Source organism: Setaria viridis, chromosome 1, assembly GCF_005286985.2.
Source record: "Setaria viridis chromosome 1, Setaria_viridis_v4.0, whole genome shotgun sequence".
Lineage (NCBI taxonomy): Eukaryota > Viridiplantae > Streptophyta > Magnoliopsida > Poales > Poaceae > Setaria > Setaria viridis.
The window spans coordinates 18588269-18605877 of record NC_048263.2 but is presented as its reverse complement, the minus strand read 5'-3'; positions in this window follow the sequence as shown (position 1 = coordinate 18605877).

Genomic DNA, 17609 nt, shown 5'->3' with positions numbered 1-17609 from the left:
CCGTGCGGAGGTGGGGATGAATCACGACATCGACAGCTTGGGTTGCTGGAGGAAGACTGTGCGGCGTGAGCTGGCCGGTCGGTGAGGAAGGATGTGACCGTGCGATGAGGAAGAATGTGGTGGCTGCCAGCCTAGGCTCTGCATGCGCACCCCTTGGCTGCAAGCCACCGCGCGATTTCATTCGACTACTTCGCGCTCGCCATAGTAGCCCGGCAACATCAACACCTCCACCCGCCATTGATGCGCCAGCACCAGGTGATGCTGATACGTGCATTGCTTCGTGGCGTCATGCTACAACAACCATAGGCTCCCCTCGCCACTTCCACCATCTCATCCTCTCCCACAACTGCTGTTGATTAGGTTTTGCTTTTTTGTTCCGGATGCTGCGAGATCTCACATCATTCTTTTTGTTTCTCTTGTTCCACATGTAGCATAGAGCCGCTCCAGACCTTGCCGCCATGCTTCCACCACACACAATTCCAAGGTAATTGATTGGCTGCAAAGCGTAGCAGCTTCCGCTTGATCCTCCTGTTGCATTTATTAGATTATGTGGAGAAGCTCTCGATGACTGCTGATTGACGGTCGCATCATCTTGTGTAGATATTGCCATTGAAGGAGATGCTTGAAAAGTACTGGTTGTCCTTGTACTGCTCCTCTTCCACCCGTTTCAGCGACAAGAGACTGTTGGGGATGTTACTCCTCCAAACATAGAAGAGAGAGTGAGAGGAAGGTGAAAGGGTGGAAATGGGAGGGATGAAAGCGCAAAAATATAAGAGCAATTAGAGAGAGCTCAAGTGAGTTCCCTTTGGGTCCACATCATTTACAAATAGACCCTTGGGTGTTCACATAAGGCCAATTTCCTACATGGGCTGGGCCATTCCCCCAACAGTAGCCCCTCAGCTACTTTGGTTTGGCCGGTACAACAAAATGAAGTAGCTGAATACACATGAAGTGGCCCAGATCTTCCTATAACTTTGGCCCTGAGGAATGCCCTCATGACCATCCGCTCGTACACCTCACTAAAAACTCCTTTCCGAAGACCCAATGGGAAAAAATAGAATGGAGAAAAGAGTACGTATGCCTAGCGGATCTACACATGCATCATGATAACAGCCTAGCTAGTGGTTGTCTTCAATTTTGATGACGAAGGGGATATGTGGTGATGGTGATAGCTGGAAGCTCCATTGTTGTTGAGAAGGTCTTCATTCTCGAATCTTCTTTTCTTCCCTGTTCGGCTTTGGCTTCAGAGCCTTGGTACTCAAGCGCTCGCATCTTTGGAGTCAGTTGCGCCTCGTGATAATCCAAACCACCCTTCATTGTAGCCGATGTAGTCATAGTAGATGAAGCAGACCGTTCATCTTCATCACGACTGAGGTAGCGGGCTCCTATTCAATGTAGCTAATGTAGTCGAAGTAGAAGAAGTAGAAACGCAACCGTCTTAGTCTTGATGAAGTCAGCAAAAACTTTGGTCTTCGCTCAAAAGCATCAGGCAAGACTTGCTTTGCATGTAGCTGAAGTAGCCGACATCGATGAAGGAGGGGGCGGTGGCATTCCAGCGAGCCCCTCGAGCCGAATGAACACTGTCGATGAGGATGGAGGCGAAGTCGATGATGAAGTAGATGATGAGCCCCTCGAGCCAAACATTATCGATGACAAGGATGAAGGCGAAGTCGATGAAGACGAGGTAGTTGACGAAGATGGTGACATCAACAAAGACGAGGTAGTCAACGAAGATGGTGTAGTTGACGAAGATGAGGTAGCCGTTGAAGACAAGGTGACTGACGAGCCCCTCATGCTGAACACTGTCGACGATGATGAGCCCTTGTCTTCGTTCACGAGCACCAGCAAGACCTCATCCTTCGAGGTGACGCCGTTCATCCCGATACCATCGTAGCCCCTCTTGGCTGGTAGTCGTGATGAAGGTTCTAAAGTGAAGATCCTATGAAAAAATAGAGCACCCTTTTCATGCTGCATTGTTCAATAATGCAAGAACTTATTGCAATTACATGTTACCGAAGTTCAATCCTTTGAGCCCATCAAATTAATGTTGAGAGGTAAGATGACGTGGCAGTCGATGTTGAAGTCAACAACAAAGCAGATGACGAGCCCCTAGAGCTGAACACCGTCGGTGATGAGGATGAAGGCATCGTTGTCTTGCACCTTCTTCTACTCAACAAACTATATTTTTTCTCTTTTTGTTTCTTTTTTTCTTTCTTTCTCTTTTTTTTTGCAAGAATCAATGAAACTTCCTTTGTTTAGGGAAGTTATGAATTAGATAAAAATAGAGCATGCTGTTGACAACAGTTAGCACGCCAATTTGTGAACCGCAAGTGCATGGATCATCGTAGCTTTTCCCTTAGAGTATTCCACCTAAGGTTTATCAATTCGTGGATATGCAGCGAACTAACTAGGGTTTTCTATCTAGCTCAACGGATCTAATCCTAACATGAAGCATAGATTACATATAAAAGGTAACCTTGATGTAAAGATGAATCATGAGAACTTAGGTTGATCGCATCTACATATACTACAAGTAGCTCTTTTTCCTGGGTCTTGATAATATATACAAAACACACATTTTATATTAAAGTCATCTCTTTTATGATCCCGGATTATTTGTTCCATCATTTCTATCTTTAATCCTGCTAGTTCCTCAATTAAATTTAATTCTTCTTCACTCGATTCATCTTCTTCATCATATTCAATTTTATCTGTTTCTATTATTGAATATATTGATTCATCATCCATTATATCATCATCACATACCAAAATATTTTCATTCACACTATCTATTATCAACACCTTTTCTTGTTCTTCTTGCTTGTTAGAATACCTCTTCTTATCTTTATTAGGGCAAGTTTTACGTAAATGATCTGGAGAGTTGCAAATAAAACACCTACATGTACTATCATAATTTTTTCTAGGATTATATCTTCTTACATTTCTCTTGTGAAGAAAAGGAGCTCTATTATCTGATCTTCTTAGAAAATATCTTTTCTTTGTCTTTACATTTCCTTTTTTATAATTTTTAGAGTATTTCTTATTTCTATATTTCTCTTCTCCATATGTCAATGGTATTTGGACTATTTTATTACAAAAATTGTAATCTGATTGCTTCATTAACCTTTGAGCTTGTATGCTTGTGCATATCTTTCTTAGTTGCTTAAAAATAAATGTTATAGCCTGAGAAATATTATATTCTTTGCCATTAGATTCCTTTTTATATTCTTCAAATATCATAGATCCTAAAGGATCTGGCAATTTATTAAAATATCTTTCAACTATACTCTTATTATAGCCTTGTTTAGCAGTTGTAGCATTATACAAATAATGCTGATAGAATTCTATTTCCTTCAATCTTTCATTTCTTTTATTCCTTTCCAATTTGTTAAAGTCAACTTCTCTATTTTCTTCAATCTTTCATTTTGTAATGTAGTATAACCTAGTTCTGGATCTTCATGTATGACAATGCTTGATATGATATTTGCAAAATTATAAGGGTTGCTACCAGCTCTTTTTAATTCTTCATAATAATGAGGATAAGTTTCTACCCATTGTTCCCATAGAACTTTAACTGATTCTCCTAAGAATGTTTATAAATATGTAATCATATCTTCTACTCTATTTCCAATATTAAGCTGATTTTGTATATATTTTTGGACTATTAAGCTTTTCCGTATGCTTATTATATTTGGCCAATCTATAGGATCATGTGCTGCTAAAAATTTAATATCGCACCATCACTTCTATAATTTTGAAATTGTACTGTCCTTTCAAATTCTCTCCTTTTTGACCCCATATGTTTATATTGTCCAGGTATATAGTTATGTGTAGGTTCTTCCTTTTCTGGTGGCCAATTTCCTGGTTTTCTAGATGGTCTATCCCTTTCTCCTTCAATTTTTATATCTCTCTTGTTCTCGTCGTCTTTTAGATGAACTTGGATCTATATCCATGGCTTCTATAGCATTATCTTTATTGCATAATTCTTCATTTCCTAAAGAATGAACATGAGTTTCTGACTTACTACTATGTATTTCAATTATCTTCTTCTTCTTCTTCTTCATAACTTTCTAATAAAAGCTTATTATTAATCTCCCATTGATCCTCTTCACTTATAACGTTATCTTCTTCCTCCTTTACCTTTTCTTTATTATTCTCTAATTCTTCTATCTTTATTGCCTATTTGTTTCAAGGCAGTTTCATGTTTCACTATTGGCATGTTAACCTTTTTATTATTTAATTCCCTTTCTTTCTTAATTTTGCTAAGTCTATATAATTCTCATCTGAAATAAAGCTCTTTCTCTCTAATAGCAGACCATTCACATATCATAGAGGTATTATATTCATCTTGAACTTTACTTAACTTTTTCTCATAGTGTTTTATTTCATTATCAATATCCAATTTTTCCATAAATTCACATACGCTATGTCTCCTAGCTTCTTGTATATTTGAATCAGAACTTGATACTTCTAAGTCATCTAGACTTTTTCCTTTATAATTAACAAACCTGATACTAGTTTTGCCTTTACTATTTTCATAACTTACATAATCTTTAGGTTGTTTTAAAATTTTTGGTTCTATTAAAGCACTTATATTCCATTCTTCTCCTGCTCTTTCTTCAGAACTAATTTTTAAAGGACTCATAAATTTTATTCCCTTAGACTGCATACTTTCTATTACATTGTTTACATTTACCTTGTATTTAGTTGCACTTCTATTAGTTAACCTTCCTACAAATTTTATACTTACTAATAAATTTGTACCTTTAAAGTCTTCATAGCATTTGGTCTGGAAACCAATTGTCATTTATCTATAAATTCTTTTATTGGCATTATTAAATCTGGAGCTATGTATGTTATTACCATATTTTTATTCATATCTTCTTCTAAGAATCCCAATGCTGCTTTATTTACTGAATCTCATCTTTTATCTAACAGAGTTATTAGAACTTTGGTTCCTAATTTCTTCCTCGTCATTCCTTTAATTCCTATGATATACATTCCTTGATGTATATATTTGTAGTTTGAATATTTTAGCCCATTCTCAAATTGTTTACTAACGATTCTTAATTGAACTGGTTCTGTTAAAACACTTAATTCTACTTTTCTAGATATTCTATATAGCCCATTTTTATTTTCAAACCAGCCCATTTGATATTTTTGCTGAGGTCTTATCTTTCTTAAAGTATCTCTATGATATCTTTCAAAATCTCTTTCTACATCTATCATTTCTTCTAAGTTTTCAATATCATCACATCCTCCTTTCAATCTATCCATAAAGCTTAAGAGCCTTATGTCTCTATTTATTAATTGGAGTGACTTGTCTCTTCTAGAGAGACTTTCAGATATTTCCATTTTTCAGAATTTAATGATCTATTAAACTCAACTATTCCTGCTGATGATAGAACAATTTATTTGTTATGCTCAATATTAGTATTATCAATTTTCTTATATAGGTGGGTTATATCCTTTTTAATATAATCACTATTTTGGTTGATTCTTCCTAGTGAACTTTTACTTTCTTTTGCTACTTGCAAGATTAATTCTATTTTATTATTCAAGGTTAAAATATGCTCTTCTAAGTGCTTGTGTTCTTTTTGTAGTTTGTCAAATTTTAATTCTAAATCATCTTGCCTTTTACCCCAAGGTATATAAAAGTTATGTATTAAATCAACGATTAAGTTTATTTGACCGTGCGAGGTATGCCAAGTATGATCTTCAGAGCTATTTATTCTGCACCTGATATTTATATTTTCTTTAGTATTAACTATCTTTCCTGTATTAACCTCTAGATTTAAATAATGTAGCTTTTCTATCTTGACTAGATATAACAAATCCTTCAAATTCTAACTATTTATAACCTCGGCTCTGATACCAATACGTAAAAACACAACACCAACAACTTCGGGAACTGTGACTCTGAATTCAAGCACCTTAAATTTTAGATTATAAATTTTGAGTTACTATTCACTGCACTATTCAAATTCTCTGGTTACTATTCAAATTGAGAGGTACTATTCAAATTCAGCACACTATTCAAAATAGGAAAATGAACAGCGCTCGGGCACTCATTGCGAGTGGGTGGAGCACCTCAGGATCAGCAAAAATGGTAGCACTATTCGCTCAGTATTCTGCACTATTGAGCAACTATTCGGGGTCGCTTTCAACAACTATTAAACAAATATGAAATGTGCGAGTGCATGATTAGGCGTATAGCTTAATTATATTGATTCTCAGGATCTTTGCGGGTTGGTAAGACTAGGAATTCAGCCGGTCGTGCTGCTATACTTTGTGTCACTCCTACTCGGTACTCACTGCATACATCGCTGGCTTCCTTCAAAACCAGGCCAGCCCGATCTTCACCCTCACTGTCCCCAGCCACGCGCACACAGGACTCAGGCTCTAACATCTCCCCAGGCAGTTCCACCCGAAGGGAACACTTCTCTGCGCACATAGGGTTCTCCCCAAATGCCGCTACCAGAGCTAACACGAGAATGACACATGCAGAGGTTTCTCCTCTAGGGTCCCTAGCGTAGAGACATCGCCCCATACGAACGAGCTTAAGGGAAGGCAAGGATATTACTAGGACAACTTAATCCATTTCCCCGGGACAAGCTTATATACGGCTTTCCCTTTCGGGAAACCCCAAGCACTTAGTGTTGGAGGTATGCCCTAGAGGCAATCATAGAGATGATGATATTCCATTTGTATCCATGATTTGTATATTGTGTTCATTGAATATCCATTAAAGGCTACTTGAATTGATTTGCAATTATGTGAATTGTATGTGAAACTCTTTACTTGTATGGTTATTCTAAAGTTGTCCCTAGTCGGAGTTCATGTGAGGACACACATGAATATTAGACTAGCACATGTATTAGTTGATGACTATGTTTCACAAGTCATGGACATGGAGATGTTGAACTAATAATGTGGACACATGTGGAGACATGTGTTAGGACTGACCCAACACGAGAAGTAGTTCTCTCTTTAAACAACATATACGCTTTGTCCTTAGACCTGAGATTGTCGCATGTATTCTAGATGTGGATCGACCTACTTAGGGGCTATCAAACGCTACGCCGTAACAGGGTAGTTATAAAGGTAGCTTTCGGGTTTTTCAAGAAGCATGCTATGAGACATGGTCAATCAAGATGGGATTTGCCCCTCTCTGATTGAGAGTGATATCTCTGGGCCCCTCGAGTGATCGGATCCGAAAATGCATGGCCATGCTACGTACGGTTAAGAGTTAACCTACAAAGGGATTCCGAATCACAGGATCGAGAAAGAGCGGTCAGCTTGAAGCTAGACCAAATATCATGAGGCAAAGGGAATAGCATGTATATTATGTTGTGATGGTTCGTCTGATATGATCTTCGTATGCGTATAGGAGTTGGCACGTCTTGCTAGAGGCCACTACCGACTATTGGGCCGAGTAGGAGTACTCGGGCCATGTCTATACGTATCCGAACCCATAGGGTCACACACTTAAGGGGCTGGAAGCCCAATTCGGATCTGATCCGAGTTGGATTAGGTTTAGGAGTGCTAATGGGCCTCGGATCCAGAGGCCCATCAGGAACCTCTATAAATAGAGGGGTGGGGGCGCCCTAGGGTTTACACCTTTTGGCTGAACACACTTGCCGCGCCTCCCACGCCCTCGCCTGTTGCAACTCGCGAATCTAGCAATCCGGCTTGCGACGCTTCCTCCCTGCACGTGTGGATACCTTGGAGGTGTTGCGCCTGCAGCACTTGGACGAACCATCGACGAGCCGCCGACGAGCCACGACGAGCCGACGACGAGCCGCGGCACCGGAGGCGATCTTGCTGTGCACGTGGACGAGCTGCTGAGGAGCCGCTGGACGTGATCGACTACGTACGATTACGTTGTTCGACTACGAACGACTACGTGATCGTCTTCACTGCACCGATGCATATCTACATCTTCCGCACCAGTAGTGCGTCGAGTGGTAATCCCGTGATCCTTATACGGCAGTTCTTCCTGGTTATACGCGGTAGAAATTTTTATTTGCGCTAGCGTAGCCTACCTCGTATCCCAACAGTGGTATCAGATCCTTAGCTGCTTAGTTTTGGATTCGGGATGTGTGCATATGGAGATATGCGAGTTTTCTGTTTGATCTATGTCCTGGTTTCGTGCCCTTGCTGCAATGGTAGTGTAACGACATACTCCTACCGGTCGGTTTTCGCCATCGGAGTTAAGTGATACACGTAAATCCAGTTGCAGTGAGGGAAGATCAATATGATTGGTCGAATCGAGATCCAGGGTCATACGCCAGGCGCATTAGATGTGCAATGGTAGATGGGATCTACTGCCGGGGTCGGGATTTTGCCGTATGCGCATGCTTCGGTAAATCAGCCGTAACTTTTCGGTATGATCTCGGATCGGGGCGATTTCTATACGAAAATTGATCTACAGAAAAAGTTACACGTGAATTTCAACCGCTTCGCCATTTTCGGCGAAATTAGATTTGCCAAATTCGGCTTGGAAGATGGAGTTTCGGGCCTCCGAAGTTTGGAACGTTAGGACGCCTAACTCTCTTTTGCAGGATGTATCTTGTGATCAGTATAGCCCCCTTGTGTATGTGATGCATGTGTGTAACTAATTCGTGACCTGCGTGTCGCGCGTACGGCAACACGGCAGGAGCCATATGTCTTGTCACTTTATTGTATTTAATGGTCTGCGTACCAATCTGTGATGATCCAAGCAACTATGTAATCTTCATTACTAGATTCTTTACTAGCTATTAGGCGTAATAGCATGCTCTAGTTCTTGGAGGACTCATCACCAGGAGGATGGCGCACATGGAACATGGAGATGGAGATCACCATGGTGAACAGGTTCTATGGAGATGGAGATCACCATATGAAAATGGGCCATACTGTGTCACAAGCTGTGTGAATGCTATTCTGTTTATGTTTTACTTTCTGCATGCTGTGATGTTAGAAGTAGAACGATCCCTCGCAAATTTTAAGTTAGTATGCCCTCCCAACTAAAACTTGCACCGTCCCATGTCTTGTACAATTAGTGGTGGGTCTATGAAATTAGGGTGCCACTAGTTTTCCTTGACTAGATGGGTTTGTGTCGGACACTTACACGCATAAGGGTTGGTTTGCTTAACGAGGTCATCTTAACGGTTAAGGACCTTGGGGCATAAAGGTTGGGCGCCGAGACATAGAGATGTCACCCAACAACAGGAGTCATATGTGATATGATTAGCAAAAGTTGCTTACCGATCTACCTCGTTTGCTAGCGGTGATGCTAAAGCTCACTAGTAGACTTGTTAGTTGTGGATTCTGAATCACTAAGTTTCAATAGAGGGATATTGATTTTAGTGGGAGTAGATTCTGTTAAAATAGTTTAATGTAATTTGCTCTATCATGGATACGTTTGTCTTAGTGTATTTTGCATTACTTTTGTTGTAGATTAAAATGGCACCTAGCAACACCACCACATCGTTTGCTTTGCGTTCGGTCCTTGAGAAGGACAAGTTGAATGGAACAAACTACTCGGATTGGATCCACAACCTGAGAATTGTTCTCAGGGCTGAGAAAAAGGAAGATGTTCTAGACAACCCACTACCAGAAGAACCTGCTGAGGATGCACCCGCTGCTGCTAAGAATGCTTACAAGAAAGCATGTGATGCTAACCTTGAAGTAAGCTGCCTTATGCTTGCTTGCATGGAACCCGAGCTGCAAATGCAGTTCGAAACAAACCATGAGGCGCACGATATGATCGTGGCGCTTAGAGACATGTTCCAAACACAGGCCAGGACTGAAAGGTTCAATGTGTCTAAGGCCTTTGTTCAGAGCAAGCTAGCAGAAGGCGCAGCAGTAGGACCACACGTGATCAAGATGGTTGGTTACACTCAACGGTTGGAGAAGCTAGGCTTCCCACTGGGCCAAGAGTTGGCCACTGATTTCATTCTTTCCTCTCATCCGCCTAGCTATGGGAACTTCATCTCGAACTACCATATGCATGGGACGGAGAAGGGATTGAATGAGCTGTGTGGTATGCTCAAGACAGCAGAGGCTGACATTAAGAAAAGTGCTAGTACCAGCCATGTGATGGCGATACAGAACAAGCCCAGCTTTAAGAAGAAGGGCAATTCTTGGAAGAAGAAGGGCAAGGCTGGAACGTCCAAGCCAAACCCACCGCCCAAGGTTAAAGCTGGACCTGGACCTGCTCCAGATAAAGAGTGCTTTTACTGTCATGAACTTGGTCACTGGAAGAGAAACTGCAAGCAGTACCTAGCTTCGTTGAAGAACGGCGGAAGTAAGAGTACTTCTACCTCAGGTACGCTTGTTGTTAATGTTATAGACAACATATTTCTCGCTGATACAGTTATTAATTCTTGGGTATTTGATACCGGATCGGTTGCTCATATTTGCAATTCGATGCAGGGAATGATAAGAAGTAGAAGTGTGGAAAGAGGAGAAGTTGATTTCCGCGTGGGCAATAATGCAAGAGTTGCTGCTTTGACCGTCGGGACGATGCAACTCCACCTCCCGTCAGGATTTATTATGGAGTTGAATAATTGTTATTTTGTTCCTAGTTTAAGTCGAAACATTTTGTCTCCTTCATGTTTGATGAGGGATGGTTATTCATTTGCGAGTGAAAACAATGGTTGTGTGATCTCTAAGAATAATATGTTTATGGCTTTTGCACCCATTGTGAATGGATTATTTGTTTTAAATCTTGATGGTTCACCTGTCTGTAATGTAAGTGCTAAAAGGCCTCGGCCTAATGATTTGAGTCCTACCTACTTGTGGCATTGTCGTTTGGGTCATATAAGTGAAAAGCGCATGAAGAAGCTCCATTCTGATGGACTTCTAACTTCGTTTGATTTTGAATCATACGAGACATGTGAGGCTTGCTTGCTAGGCAAGATGACCAAGACGCCTTTCACAGGATTTCCTGAGAGAGCAGTAGACTTGTTGGAACTCGTACATAGTGATGTATGCGGACCAATGAGCACGACGGCTAGAGGAGGATTCCAATACTTCATAACTTTTACTGATGATTTTAGTAGATATGGCTATGTCTACTTAATGAGGCACAAGTCTGAAACCTTTGAAAAGTTCAAGGAATTTCAGAATGAAGTTGAAAATCAGCGTGGCAAGAAAATTAAGGCCTTACGATCTGATCGTGGAGGCGAGTATTTGAGCCACGAGTTTAGCAATCATCTAAAGAGTTGCGGAATTGTTCCACAATTTCAGCCGCCTGGAACACCTCAGAGAAATGGTGTGTCCGAGCGACGTAATCGAACTTTGTTAGACATGGTTCGATCAATGATGAGCCAGTCGGACCTACCGTTGTCATTTTGGGGATACGCTCTAGAAACAGCAGCTTTCACACTAAATAGGGTACCATCTAAATCCGTAGTTAAGACACCATATGAGATATGGACTGGAAAGGTTCCCAGTTTGTCTTTTCTAAAGATTTGGGGATGTGAAGTGTTTGTCAAGCGACTTCAGTCGGACAAGATCACACCCAAGTCGGATAAGTGCATTTTCGTGGGATATCCAAAGGAAACTTTGGGATATTATTTCTACAACCGATTAGAAGGCAAAGTGTTTGTCGCTCGGAACGGGGTTTTCCTAGAGAAAGAGTTTCTCAAAGGAGAAAAGAGTGGAAAGACAGTGCATCTTGAAGAAGTTCAAGATGAGCCAATCGGGCAAGAATCAATGAGTGATGCTAACGTAGCAGAACAAGTTGAGATACCCATGGCAAGAGAAGCACCGCCACAACCACGAAGGTCGGCAAGGCTCCGCGAAATGCGAGAAATATTATTGTTGGACAATGATGAGCCTGCGACATATGCAGAAGCAATGATGGACCCAGACTCCGAAAAATGGCAGAGTGCCATGCAATCCGAAATAGAGTCCATGGGAGACAATCAAGTTTGGAACTTGGTTGACCCGCCTGATGGTGTTAAAGCCATAGAGTGCAAGTGGATCTATAAGAAGAAAAAGGACATGGATGGAAATGTTCACATCTATAAAGCACGACTTGTCGCAAAAGGTTTTCGACAAGTTCAAGGAGTTGACTACGACGAGACCTTCTCGCCCGTAGTGATGCTTAAGTCCATTCGGATTATTCTAGCTATAGCTGCATATTTCGATTATGAGATATGGCAGATGGATGTCAAGACAGCTTTCCTGAATGGAAACCTAGCTGAGGACGTGTATATGATACAGCCCGAGGGTTTTGTCGATCCGAAAAATGCTGGAAAGGTATGCAAGCTTCAGAGATCCATTTATGGATTGAAGCAAGCATCTAGGAGTTGGAACATTCGTTTTGATGAAGTGGTCAAAGGGTTTGACTTCACCAAGAACGAAGAAGAGTCTTGTGTTTACAAGAAGGTTAGTGGGAGCTCTGTAGTATTTCTAATCTTATATGTGGATGACATATTACTGATTGGAAATAACATTCCTATGCTTGAGTCCGTAAAGACTTCACTGAAAAATAGTTTTTCAATGAAGGACTTAGGGGAAGCGGCATATATTCTGGGCATTAAGATCTATAGTGATAGATCGAGAAGGCTTATAGGTTTGAGCCAAGATACTTATATTGACAAAGTGTTGAAGCGGTTCAGCATGGAAGAGGCAAAGAAAGGGTTCTTGCCTATGTCACATGGCATACATCTCAGCAAGACTCAGTGTCCTTCGACTGCTGATGAGCGGGATCGCATGAGTAGAGTGCCATATGCCTCGGCTATTGGATCTATCATGTATGCAATGATAAGTACTCGCCCAGATGTTTCATATGCGCTAAGTATGACAAGTAGACACCAATCTGATCCAGGTGAGAGTCACTGGACAGCGGTGAAAAACATTCTTAAGTACTTGAGAAGGACTAAAGATATGTTCCTCGTCTATGGAGGTCAGGAGGAGCTCGTTGTAACAGGTTACACCGATGCTAGTTTCCAAACCGACAGAGACGATTCAAAGTCACAATCAGGATTTGTGTTCACGCTAAATGGTGGTGCTGTTAGTTGGAAGAGTTCCAAGCAGGAGACGGTGGCCGATTCTACGACAGAAGCCGAGTACATCGCGGCTTCGGAAGCCGCGAAGGAAGGTGTTTGGATAAGGAATTTCCTCATTGAGCTTGGTGTGTTCCCGAATGCGTCCAGCCCATTGAATCTCTACTGTGATAATAATGGGGCAATTGCGCAAGCAAAGGAGCCAAGGAACCACCAGAAGAACAAACACGTAATGCGGCGATTTCATCTCATTCGAGACTTCGTTAACCGGGGTGAGATCAAGATATGCAAAATACACACGGATCTGAACATTTCTGATCCGTTGACAAAACCACTCCCGCAGGCTAAGCATGATGCGCATGTAAGAGCTATGGGTATTAGGTACCTTCTAGATTGACTCTAGTGCAAGTGGGAGACTGTTGGAGGTATGCCCTAGAGGCAATCATAGAGATGATGATATTCCATTTGTATCCATGATTTGTATATTGTGTTCATTGAATATCCATTAAAGGCTACTTGAATTGATTTGCAATTATGTGAATTGTATGTGAAACTCTTTACTTGTATGGTTATTCTAAAGTTGTCCCTAGTCGGAGTTCATGTGAGGACACACATGAATATTAGACTAGCACATGTATTAGTTGATGACTATGTTTCACAAGTCATGGACATGGAGATGTTGAACTAATAATGTGGACACATGTGGAGACATGTGTTAGGACTGACCCAACACGAGAAGTAGTTCTCTCTTTAAACAACATATACGCTTTGTCCTTAGACCTGAGATTGTCGCATGTATTCTAGATGTGGATCGACCTACTTAGGGGCTATCAAACGCTACGCCGTAACAGGGTAGTTATAAAGGTAGCTTTCGGGTTTTTCAAGAAGCATGCTATGAGACATGGTCAATCAAGATGGGATTTGCCCCTCTCTGATTGAGAGTGATATCTCTGGGCCCCTCGAGTGATCGGATCCGAAAATGCATGGCCATGCTACGTACGGTTAAGAGTTAACCTACAAAGGGATTCCGAATCACAGGATCGAGAAAGAGCGGTCAGCTTGAAGCTAGACCAAATATCGTGAGGCAAAGGGAATAGCATGTATATTATGTTGTGATGGTTCGTCTGATATGATCTTCGTATGCGTATAGGAGTTGGCACGTCTTGCTAGAGGCCACTACCGACTATTGGGCCGAGTAGGAGTACTCGGGCCATGTCTATACGTATCCGAACCCATAGGGTCACACACTTAAGGGGCTGGAAGCCCAATTCGGATCTGATCCGAGTTGGATTAGGTTTAGGAGTGCTAATGGGCCTCGGATCCAGAGGCCCATCAGGAACCTCTATAAATAGAGGGGTGGGGGCGCCCTAGGGTTTACACCTTTTGGCTGAACACACTTGCCGCGCCTCCCACGCCCTCGCCTGTTGCAACTCGCGAATCTAGCAATCCGGCTTGCGACGCTTCCTCCCTGCACGTGTGGATACCTTGGAGGTGTTGCGCCTGCAGCACTTGGACGAACCATCGACGAGCCGCCGACGAGCCACGACGAGCCGACGACGAGCCGCGGCACCGGAGGCGATCTTGCTGTGCACGTGGACGAGCTGCTGAGGAGCCGCTGGACGTGATCGACTACGTACGATTACGTTGTTCGACTACGAACGACTACGTGATCGTCTTCACTGCACCGATGCATATCTACATCTTCCGCACCAGTAGTGCGTCGAGTGGTAATCCCGTGATCCTTATACGGCAGTTCTTCCTGGTTATACGCGGTAGAAATTTTTATTTGCGCTAGCGTAGCCTACCTCGTATCCCAACACTTAGCACAAACCTTAATTACCTTACAAATGGTGGGATGAGCTTCAACGGCCTCCCTTTATTCTAATATCATAGAGGTGGTGGAGTGGTACAACGGTAGTGGGGTGTTACTACTAATGGTGGGTATCCCTCAAAGCACTTCCGACGTGGTGGTGGTCTTCATGGAGTATTTGTGAGTGGAGTGTGGGTGGGAGGTCTTCTGCTGGTTGCGATTGCTTCTTCTGGTCTGGTGGTGCCTTGCTTCTTGGTGATCATGGTGCCTGAATGCTTCACCCGGCTTCTCCTTTTATAATCGCAGTAGAGGCTTCATGAGACTCCTCAATTATGTATCACTTATTTTGCCTGGATAGCTGGACAGTGTTGCGTTCTTCAATAATTATCCTAGCTACAGTAGAATCACTGTTTATTGCTTTTGCCCTATCCTTTATCGCGCACTGTCTTCTCATGACATTCTGGATGCTGCTTGGTATGGTCTTCCACGCCCGAATGATTAACGTCGTAGAATTCAATCACAAAATCCTGGCATGTAGTAGTATTCTTCCCTTGGCCAAATTGTTGTTAACACTTTAACAACAGAGGGAATTTATTCTTATGTGAGATAGAATATACTTTTATGCAAGTTATATATTTATTCTCTTTCTTCAATATCAGGTTCTTCTGGTTGTCATAATTCATATCATGACAACAATTCACAATATTCTGTTCTTAGTTCTTATTCTTGGCTATCACCTCGGATATCCATGATATCATCATCAGATATTGGTATATCCATTTTTAATTCATAATCTTTTTGCATATTTTGGAATTTTTCATCTATTTCAATCAATATTTCTTCTTTTAAATTTTTCTTCCATTGGGGAAATATTGATTCAAACTTTTCTTTTAACTTCTTCTCAATATATTCTTCATTTGATGAATCTGTTTCTTTATTCAGAACTTCTTTATATATTGGAATCCTGGATGGTCCATCTTCTTTTATATTAATTCCAGGTGAGCTTGACTTAATTTCTCTTATTTTTTTATATTTTTGAATATATTCCTTCGCTGCAGGTTCTAAAAAATAATTTACTCCAAAAATATTTCTAGCATATGATAGTGCTTGATCAATATTAGTGTATTTTCTCCACAATATTCCTCCATCTTTATCTTTTTCTATCTTTTGAGCTATTACCTACTCAAATGATACATAAATTCCTGGAACCTTTCCTTTATATATGGCATATATAGCTCTTTTCTCCATATTTTCAGGTATCTCTTTTGGTTGTATTAACCCATTAATTGTATGAAAATATTCAGCTAAGCTATTTAGAATAGCTAGCATATAGCCTTTATCTTCTGTTTTATTATTATATTGGTACCAGAAATTATCTAGTATGCATTCTAGTACTTCATCAAGTACAATATGATCTCTGGGCTTAAATTTATATGTATTTGGTGGAAATATTCTTAATTTATTTTCTGCCCCAAAACAAAAACAATCACCCCCTATTGGGTTTACTCCTTTCTTCATTCCTGCAAAATAGATGATCAAGAAAATATATCATGAAAGGTATTATACTTTCCTTTTATATGCTAAAATATTACTTTATATCCATTTTCTGTAATAATATCTTCAAATAAGACCTATCTTCTAGTTGAACTTTTCTTACTATTAATTTTACTATAGTATCTACATATAGCTTCACAATCTGTCCTTATTGTGAATTCTTTAAATCCTAGGTATAATCTAAATGTATTTATTGCATTTATTACAGCTAATATTTCCCTATCGGTATTATCTATTGCCTTCAGTTCATATTTTCCTGAGAAGTACCTACATATTTTTTCTTCTACTTTTGGAGAGTATTTATGTGGCTTTTCTTTTAATATAGCACCCCATCCTATTTCAGATGCATCTGTCTTTATAATAAAATAATAGACATCTAAAGGTAAATCTAGGGGTTTTAATTCTTTTACTTTATCTTTTATGATTCTTACTAGCTTTATATCTTCGGAATTAAAATATTTTTGCCCATTTTTTCTTAACTTTGCATATAATGGCCCAGCTAGTTTTGCTAAGTTTTTGTATATAATTTCTAGCAAAATTTACTATTCCTAAAAATTGCTGCAAGGTTTTCTTATCATTCATAGCATCAGGAAATTGCAAAAATTTCTTTGTGATATGATCTTGTAAATAAATTTTTCCCTCACCTATTTCATGGCCTAGAAAATTTATCTTTTCTTTGCATATTTCCATTTTCTTTTTAGAAAGTATTAATCCATGTTGTGATACCTTTCTAAAGAATGTTTTCAGATGAGCTATATGTTCTTTGTATGATTTTGAAAAAAACTAATAAATTATTTATATAAACTAATATGAAGTCCTGATTTTCATTAAAAATATTTTGCATTTTTGTTTGAAATAAAGCAGGGGTATTTTTTAAACCTAATGGCATCACCAACCATTCAAAATGACCTTGAGGACATGTGAATGCAATCCAGCCTATTGATTCTTCTGCCATTTTTACTTGCTAGAACCTAGCTTTTAAATAAAATTTTTAGAAATATTTACTTCCTTGTATTCTATTTATCCATTCTTGCTTATTTAGGATGTTATATCCATCATCTATAGTATTATCATTTAGTATTTATAATTAACAACCATTCTTGACTTTCCTCTAGCTATTTCAGCATGATTTCTAACTATAAATGTAGTTAACCTACGTGGACTCCTACTTTCTCTTATAGCTCCTAACTTTAGTAATTCTTTCTTTAGGTGTTGCTTCTATAGGACTTGTCTCAATTATAAAA